Source organism: Heteronotia binoei, chromosome 8, assembly GCF_032191835.1.
Source record: "Heteronotia binoei isolate CCM8104 ecotype False Entrance Well chromosome 8, APGP_CSIRO_Hbin_v1, whole genome shotgun sequence".
Classification (NCBI taxonomy): domain Eukaryota; kingdom Metazoa; phylum Chordata; class Lepidosauria; order Squamata; family Gekkonidae; genus Heteronotia; species Heteronotia binoei.
The window spans coordinates 42,103,672-42,113,425 of NC_083230.1; positions in this window are offsets into that span (position 1 = coordinate 42,103,672).

The following is a 9,754-nucleotide window of genomic DNA, read 5'->3' on the forward strand; positions in this document are numbered from 1 at the left end:
TTTTTAATCACTTCAACTTATTTTTAGCCTTTGATTGAAATGAACTAAGCGTGAGAGCAAAAGCAGCCCACAGAAAGAAAGGCATGGCCAAACAATTAGTTATTAGCGTCATTTTCCCAAATGTACAACTGGAATATGAGTGACCTACCTTAACAGATCTTTTTTCAGTACACAGGAAGAAGAAGACGAAGATATTGGATTTATATCCCGCCCTCCACTCCGAAGAGTCTCAGAGCAGCTCACAATCTCCTTTACCTTCCTCCCCCACAACAGACACCGTGTGAGGTGGGTGGGGCTGGAGAGGGCTCTCACAGCAGCTGCCCTTTCAAGGACAACCTCTGCCAGAGCTATGGCTGACCCAAGGCCATGCTAGCAGGTGCAAGTGGAGGAGTGGGGAATCAAACCCGGTTCTCCCAGATAAGAGTCTGCACACTTAACCACTACACCAAACTGGCTCTCCATGCACAAGCTAATGATGGGGTGCTGATTTTTTAAAAATCTACCCAGCTCATTTTTAAACTGAAATCTTGTATATTTTAATGAGTACCTTGTTTGTTTTTATGCTGTCAAGATACAGATTTCACAATGTCCACGATGTAGGACATGTTCAGGTTTCCCTCATATCTACCTATGCCTATATTATTTAGAGAAGGGTACATATTACCATATGTATGTACTATATGTATATTATATGTATATGAACCCAGCAGAAGCTGGGTTCAGGTAGTCGGCTCATGGTTGACTCAGCTTTCCATCCTTCTGAGGTCAGAAAAATGAGTACCCAGCTTGCTGGGGGTAAAGTGTAAATGACTGGGGAAGGCAATGAAAAGCCACCCTGTAAAAAGTCTGCCATGAAAACATTGTGAAAGCAATGTCACCCCAGAGTCGGAAATGACTGGTGCTTGCACAGAGGATTACCTTTACCTATTACTATACATTTCCTACTGTGAAAGGGTTAAGAGGTTCTTAAGGCAACACTACTGAATCCAGTGTCCTTTAGGAGATCACAGAATTATGTTTTTGTAACGTATCTTCATTTATAAATATACACTCAAGGTATCATGGAAGAAAACAAATATAGGACAAGTTCTTCAGCAAAAGTTTTATAAAACTAATTACTCAAACCATTTGGGGCAGGTGTTCTATTTTTAACTTTTTATTCACAGCAATTATTCCAGAGCTGGATATTGTTCCACTAATTCTTTGTGTACAAGAGATAGTTTAGGAATGTTCAAACTATCTATAAATATCCTTCTCTTTTTTACATCAGGATTATATGCATTATATAGAATAAAAATAAATAAATTCACGAAGTCTGCTCATCTGAATGCATCTTTAACCTGATTTTTATTTACTTCAAAAAATAACTTTATATCTTTTAAAATATTCTAACTGTACTACCTTATTCTGAAATAGCAGATTATTCCAGTGTTTTTTCTGCCTTTGTTCAATATCAGATTTGAATAACATTGGTTAGTGGTCTGCCAAAGACGTTGCCTCCATTGAAATTCCATAACCTCTGGCTAACATATTTACATCTGCAAAGATATAATCAGTATGGAAGTGCAAGTTATGCCTATACTAAAAGTATGAGAAGTCTTTTTTGGATGGATGCTCTAAACGTCAACCAATGGCATGTCTTTTGACTAGTTCTTAAAGAAGTTAGGAAGTCTATTTTGTATTCTGCAACAGTAGGAGGAATCCGAAGTGGGTTCCATAATTCCATTTATACCTCCTACCGATACCATTTCATCTTCTGCCCAGTTCATCAGTGCAGAGATAACTTGATTTAAAAAGGACTTTTATATTTGGTTAGGCACATAAATACATGCAAGTATGAATCTCCAATCTTGTTATTAGTTTTTTTATATAAATAAGAACCTTCCCTCCTCATCTTTCTTTGTGGCCAAAACTTCTACCCCCAGCAAACTTTTAAGTGGTATCATTATGCATAATGAAGTTAGTGTGTGAAAAAATATCCCTATGGTATAACTTTTTCAATTTTTTTTGTGGTCTGAATCTGTGGGTTTCCTGTAAACATGTCATATCCTTGCTGAAATAGTATTCTTTTTAGGGGAGTGCCATGTCTTTTTAGGGGAGTGCCAATACTATTAATATTTACTGAGGACCGCTTGAGCATATTTCTTTTCCCTATATTAACCACAGGACTGTTCTCTCCTTTATTGTAAAGGAGAGACCAAAAAAAGGAAGGATCAGGGCAGAGGGGCAAAATCCTTGTCAACCAACCTTGTCAGAGACTTCATTCTGAAGGAATTGCTCTTCTCTAAACCAAATCAAAAAAGTTTCAGCAGCAAAGCAAAATGCAATCACTTAATACCACAGTCCAGTTTATTTCTCTTAATCATAAACTTTTACCCAACCTTTTCCCTCTGTGCTGTATAAACTTAATTACAAACCCTTATTCTTCAAATTCACATATAATCAAGTCATTTTTTCCCTTTGACATACAGAAAGTCAGTTAGGGGCTTCCAACTAGCAATAAAAGTAGACAATGACTTTTCTTTAATTAAAACAGTACTGAACTGAAAGCTTTATTTGTGGCTGACTCCCCTGCAGGCCCAGAAATGTTGAACAAAATGCCAAAAGCAATCTTACCTCAGAGACTGCCACATCTCCGGTTCTTCTCTATGTCCTGTCAACTGGCCTCAGAAATGGCTGCAGAGCTACTGCAGCCTCATGAAAGGCCTCCCAGCACTCACAGCCTCCAAAGGCCACAGAAATAGCCAGGGAAGCCAGGCACCACTGGGAAAGCTTCCTTAAAGCCCATGGCTGCCCCCTAGGAAAGGCTAGCCAGAGGCTGTTGCTAGACAACCCAGGCTGCTTTTGTCAGGAAAAGGAGAGGCCTCAGGGGAATATAATGACATACAGTCCATCCTTCAAATCAGTTATTTATCCCAGGATGGGGAAAGAGATTTGTTGTCTGGAGTTGTGATCTCAGGAGATCTTCAGGCTCCAACTGGGGATTGGTTACCCTAGGCCTGGCTGCTTGCTCCTGTTCAGCAGAAGCCCCCCTATGATAGCCAGTGTAGCACAGGAGTTAAGGCTTCAGAGTGGGGTCTGCCAGACCTGGTTTCTTGCTGTGGAAGCTGACTGGGTGATTTTGAACCAGTCACAGACTTTCAGCCTAATCTACCTCACAAGGTTGTTGTGCAGATCAAAGGGGGAGAAGAGAATGATATAAGCTGCTTTGGCTTCCTCCTCTGGGGAGAACCCTGTCCTTTCCCTATGTAGAGGCTGCAGAAACCCAAAATTTGGGGAGTGCATTTCTTCCATGACATCAACATCTACTAAGAAGGGATTCTTTAGAAATTTAATCCCTAAGAAGGTGAAAAGGGGTAAGATGTGTTTTCCCAATGGGGTAAAGCTTTGCTGTGTGCCTGGCAGGCTACTGCCTGTTTTCATCCCCCTGCCCCGGCAGGTATGGAACTCTGTGTTCTGAAGTGGAAATCAGTTAACAGAAAGTGCAGACAGTTGAAGCAAGCCTTGCTCTCTGGTTACTCAGCTGTGCAGTTCTGTATTCTGAAGTAAAAATCACTTAAAGGACACTGTAGTCCGTTGAAAATAGTTGCTCTTCAGGGAACTTCTGTGTAATAACATCAGTAACTCAAGATTCCTGAATAGGCATTTTTTAAAATAAAAGTCAGTATGGCAAATGACTTTATAAATGCTCATGGGGAGATGGTGCACTTCTAGAAGCCCTTCCTTCTAGAAACCCTTTCTAGAAGCCATTTCAATGTTTGCCTTGCTCATGAACATGAACAACTGTCCACCACATCACCCCTCCCTCAGTTGAACTCCTCACACCTCTCACATCTTACTGCCCCCACCAAGGCTCCTGGCAAACATTGTGCCAGATACACCAACACTAAAAGAAGGAAGCAACTTAGGGACACAGCAAAGAAATATGTGCATTGTACTCCTGTAGCGTGCCAAGCAGTGGAGGCCAAATACCAACAAGATCACCCCAAGCTGCAGAGTGGCACAGTCTCAATATGAACAAAGCAATCCTGGGACACAAGTACAGAGGAGATCACTTCCTTGGAAGGTCGAGGCTCACTCAGGCATGGCATATTATCCTGATGTGGCTTGAGGCAGAGAGCACTCTAGCTCTGGGTACCATGACACACAAATGCAAGTACTGCAATGACCTCAAGTGGAATACGTTTTGGTAAGTTAACCATTCTTCCTTTGGCAACATTTCTCTTCTATAACATGCTCCTTGTGGATAAATCCAGAGAGGTGTTTTTTGACATAACCTAGATTTATATTTATTCCAATTCCTCAATAATGCATGTCTAATATAGGCCCTCTCTCCATTCAGCTTTGCTCCAGATCTAGTGAGCACTAAATCTGCCTGCTACAAACTCACATAATTCAAAACGCTTCTACATTTAAAAATTTGCTCACCTTTTGTGAAGTTTTATTTTCGTTTTTGCAAAAGGAAGAAAGCCTGCAGGCCCGCACTTTGCTTTGGGTCAGGTTGGAACTAGGTTTTTCTTCCAGGTGGGAGAAGTGGGCAGAGCCACCAACAACCTGGAGTGGGGGAGAGATGCCTCTTATCAGGGCCAACGCTAAGGGTCCTGCCGCCCCAGACGTGTTGTTCTCCAAGCCAGGCTTTTCTTGTGAGGGAAGTCCAGCCCAGAGAGCACATGCCAACATGCCTCTGAGCAGCGCACCTAGCGACTTCCTGATCTGTGTTCTCGCAAGTGAACAATGAAAAGTGGATAGGGCTTTGGGTAGGAGTTTGAAAACTTGGAGGAAAAGTTCTACATTATGACCTTAGATCCAGATGTTCAGGAAAACTCCTGTACAAAAGTATTCTTGAGAACTGTGGGGCAACTCCAGGGTGGAAGTGTTTTTGGTGCCCATTCAACAAAACGAATGTAAAAGAAAATGCAAAGTGAGACAGAAGTGATGGCAATATGCAGTGTAGATTATCACTTTGAAATATGCACAAAGACAAGATTTTATGCCAGTATAGAAACAGTCGTAGTGGCTTTTAAAGTCTTCATTTACTTTGAATTTTTCATACCAAAGATAACCATGCCAACCAAACCTTAAGTCATGTCCTTCCTTTGTTTTCTGTTTATTTTAAATCCTACTAATGAACCAACTTCTTTCCATTTCACCATTAACAGTTCTATTCCCTTTAAAGATTTTTCCAAAGTTAATACCAAATCATCTGCAAACGCTCTTAACTTGAAGACCTCTTTCTTAATCTTAATGCCTCTATTTAAAATTTCAAGTGCCAAGATAAATAAGAAAGGTGATAAAGGGCAACCTTGCTCCTTTTTGTATCTCACAGGAAGGAGTTAGATTTCCATTATACTTCTCCCAGAAATCTGAGAAGTATAAATTAACTTCACTAATTTCACAAAATTTTCTCCAAAATTCATTTCTTTTAATATCTTAATTTAAAAAGTCCAGTTCAGATTATCAAATGCTTTCTCAACATCTAGAAAAAGACTACCATAGATTTATATCCCGCTGTTCTGTCTGAATCAGAGTCTCAGAGTGGCTTACAATCTCCTTTTTCTTCTTCCCCCACCACAGCCACCCTGTGAGGTAAGTGGGGCTGAGAGAGCTCTTACAGAAGCTGCCGTTTCAAAGACAACTCCTGTAAGATCTATGGCTGACCCAAGGCCATTCCAGCAGCTGCAAGTGTAGCCTGTAATGGTTGGAGTAGTTCATCTTCAAAACACTTATAGCAAAGCCCTGGTAGACCATCAGGACCCCACACTTTAGCTGATTTTTCTTCATAGCTTCCACAATCTCTCTTATTGTGGGACCATTCAAAATAAAATGTTTTGATAGTCTTTGTTTTTTAAGATAATCTATTTTAAAATAAAACATAAAGAAACAGCACAAGGATCATAGCAGAAACTAAAACTATAAACGAAGATACAAAATGCTCTGAACCTAGGAAACTGTGAAATGGTTGGACATTGCAAGATTCTTCCCCCCCCACCCCCAAATCTAGTCAGAATGGCAGTGGCTCTCTAGGATCTCAGGTCTCTTTACAGGGTGGTTTGAGATAATCATTTTGGTTGTCCTTTTCAGCACTTGCTCTGCATTAGAGTCCCACATTAGGAGTGTGTGTGTTAAAACTAATATTTCTTTGCAAGACTTCCTTGAGTTCGTAAAACTCTATATTTAAACTGTGGTTGATCCCAAATCTTCCTGCCTCTTAAAAATGCCTGCCTAAAATGGAGGGGTGGGGGAATACTGGGACTTGGCAATGCAATTTTAAAAATAAAACATCAAGAAAAGACACAAGGATCATAGCATAAACTAAAAATATAAAATGCTCTGAGCCTAGGAATACATGAAATGGCTATACATTGCAAGCTTTTCTCCCTTTCCCCCCAGGTCTACTTAGAGTGGCAGTGCCTCTCCATGTAATGTCCACCTTTGGCTGTGGGTTCCCAGGCGAGAATACTCATTCAGGCACCCATTCTCAGGTCCATTCAGCAGAGACAAACTGGCTCAAAACATCAACCTTTTATTTGCAGGGGGACAATCCAGCTTGGTAAAACTTTTCTTTGTAGTTGCATAGTATTTATTAATGACTGTTTTGTTGATTTTTCATTCAATTAGCACTGGAGTGTTGCAAGATGGCAAGGCTGTGGGAGTTAACATCCACTCTGTACATACAGAAAGCAACTTGGTGAACCAGGCTCAGGCTGCTTGCAAACAACCTGAACAACCCATTGAACAATAAGCTCCCTGTTCATTATGGATGACCAGAACACTGTCTTATGATGTAATTTTAACTGTCTTATGATGTGATTTTATTATGTTGTAATCCGCCCTGAGCCTGACCTGGGAAAGGGCGGACTAGAAATCAGCAAAAATAAATACGAGCCCAGTTGGTGGATGCTCATGCATGGAAAGCAATCACGTTAGTGGTGCTAATTACATAGAGCTTTGTCACTTTAGTTCAGCACATTTTAAGAAAATCAACAAAACTTTAGAGCGTTGGACTAGAGTCTCGGAGTCCCAGGTTTGGATCCTTGCTGTGCCACAGAAACTTTCTGGGTGCCCTTGGGCCAGTCACACTCTCTCAGCCTCACCTACCTAATAAATAAAATATCAAAAGAGAATAGTATAAACTGCTTTGGGTCCACACTGGGAGAAAAGGCAGGATGTGATTGAAGAAAATAAAAATAACCTTATCTCTTGAATTTTATTGCCTTTAACCCCATTGTGTTTCATATTTTCCTTTTATCCAATCTGTGTGTATTTTTCCCTCTCCATCTCCAATACAAAAGATGTATGAGCCAAGAGAGGGTCAATGTTTGTTATCTACTTGGCATGTTTTCATTGTCTACCTATCAGTCAGTCAGTCAGTTTATTGCGGCTCTAGGCCAATCAACAACAACAACACAACTCATCAATAACAGTACAACACAACACCAAGCTAAAATATAACAATATAAAACTATGTACAACCATCAAAATAGTATTAAAATTATCTGACGTAGGCAACACTTAACTAAGGGCATCTTCTTTCAAATACAAACAGCATTAAATTTCTTCCTGTCAAGGTCGGTAACATATAGAAACTTAGCAAGATCCAGAGAAAGTTGATCACTCCCATCCCCTAAGAGGAAGTAAATGACTTGGGCCTGATTTAAAGATTTAGCGAGCATTAGATGGTTCCGCAGAAGTCTGTACCTTGCCTCTGTATGGAAAAGACAGTTCAGAATGAGATGGGGAACCGTATCGACCTCCTCCAGGCCGCACGGACAGATCCTGTCTTCTAACGGGATCTTGTGGAAACGGCCCCTCAGTACTGCTGTGTCAAGAATGTTCAGGCGTGCCAAGGACAGCATCCACCTGATCTTAATTGGCTGTATCTTTTCTAGATACCTGGCACATTTAAGATCACTTGTAAAAAAGGTTGGGATATACGTCCCCCCAACTTTGGCCAGAGATTGTTTTAACTCCAATTCCAGTAATCGGTCTCTGATAATTACTTTTGCCCCGTTCTTGAACATGAGGGCTAGGGAATCAATATTCAGATCACATTCCTCTAGTTTGGAATTTAATTTCCTCAACCAATTGCTAACAAATGAGTCATAGAAGATTTGATGTACTATATCATCCAGATTCGCCAGCACCCTTAGAAGGAGACTCAAACCTCTATTCCACATTACTGTGGAGAGGCTTGGCAGCCCCGTTTCCAGCCTATTTGCAATAGATGAGGCATATTTTGGCACCTGTAGGATACATCGTACAAACTTCGATTGAACCATCTCCAATTTAGTTGTTTTATTATACAAGAAAATCTCAGCTCTGTACATTAATTGGGGTATAACCTTAGCATTGTAAACCTTAATCGCCGCTAAGGTGTTATAAGCGCCCTTGGAAGTGTAAAACTCCTGCAGAGCAAGCGCCGTGCGTTGGGCGTTACAGTGTACGTTGTCAATGTGCCCTTGGTAAGATCCTGTATGATGAAAAACAACCCCCAGATATTTGTATGTTTTAACTTGTTTCAGTTTTTCATCATTGAAACGCTAAATCATTTCTCTGAATCTTTTAGTGAAGACTATAATTTTAGACTTGTCCCTGTTAACGACTAGATCAGTGTCCAGACAAAAGAGAGAAAGCATTCTGAGTGACCTACGCAAACCAACTTGGGTTCTTGACAGTAGTAACACGTCGTCTGCATACATCAAGATGGGCACAACAATCTTCCCAATCTTAGGGGGATGCAGACCGGGGTCGGTAAAATACCCTACAATGCTATTAATATACAAATTAAAAAGTTGCGGGGCTAATATACAGCCTTGTTTGACACCTTTACTTGTTTGAATTGGATGAGTCAGATGACCTTGGGGTGTGCATTTTACCTGCATACTAGAATTTTCGTACAGTTTCATCATGAGAAATAGGAGTCTACGGTCAATTGATGTACTGTACAGTTGGCGCCACAGCTTGTCCCTTGGTACAGAATCAAAGGCTGCTTTAAAATCTATAAACGCTGCGTATAAACGAGAGCCCTTTACTGCAGCCTGCTTATCGACTAGGAATTTCAGTATTAGCACGTTGTTCAAGTGAGAACGATTTCTTCTAAAGGCTGCCTGTACATTTGCCAGGATGTGATTTTCTTCCATCCAGGTTGTTAATTTCTCCCGTAGATGTAAGGCATATAGTTTTCCCATAATGTTTAAAAGGCTGATTGGCCTGTAGTTTTCAGGCTTCTCTCTCCCGCCTTTCTTATATATAGGAGATACTATAGCCTTGCTCCATTCCTCTGGCATTTTACCTGTTTTGTCTATAAAGGTGAATAGGGAAGCCAGAACAGGCGTCCACCAGTCCTGGTACGATTTTATCAGTTCTATCCGGACACCATCCGACCCTGGGGCTTTCCCACTTCTGATCTGCTTTATCAGCAGTTCAATTTCTAAACAGGTAACCGGTTCCCACTTAGGGCAGTCTGTTAACTCTAGATGTAATAGAGGAGAAACTTTGGAGTCTAGCCCAGCATTATATAGCTTACTAAAGTGGATCTCCCACTCTTTGGGGCTAATAAAATTCTTGGGACAGTAGGGACCTTTCCGTTGTAACCGGTTTAATTCGTTCCAAAAACAGGTCGGATTTTTATTTTTGGCAGCCATAAATAATTTTAGCCAATTTTCTTTAACATAATCTCTTTTCTTTTGTTTAATCAAGAACTTGTATTGTCTTTTTACTTGCTTATATTTAACTCTGTCTAGCCAATTATCGG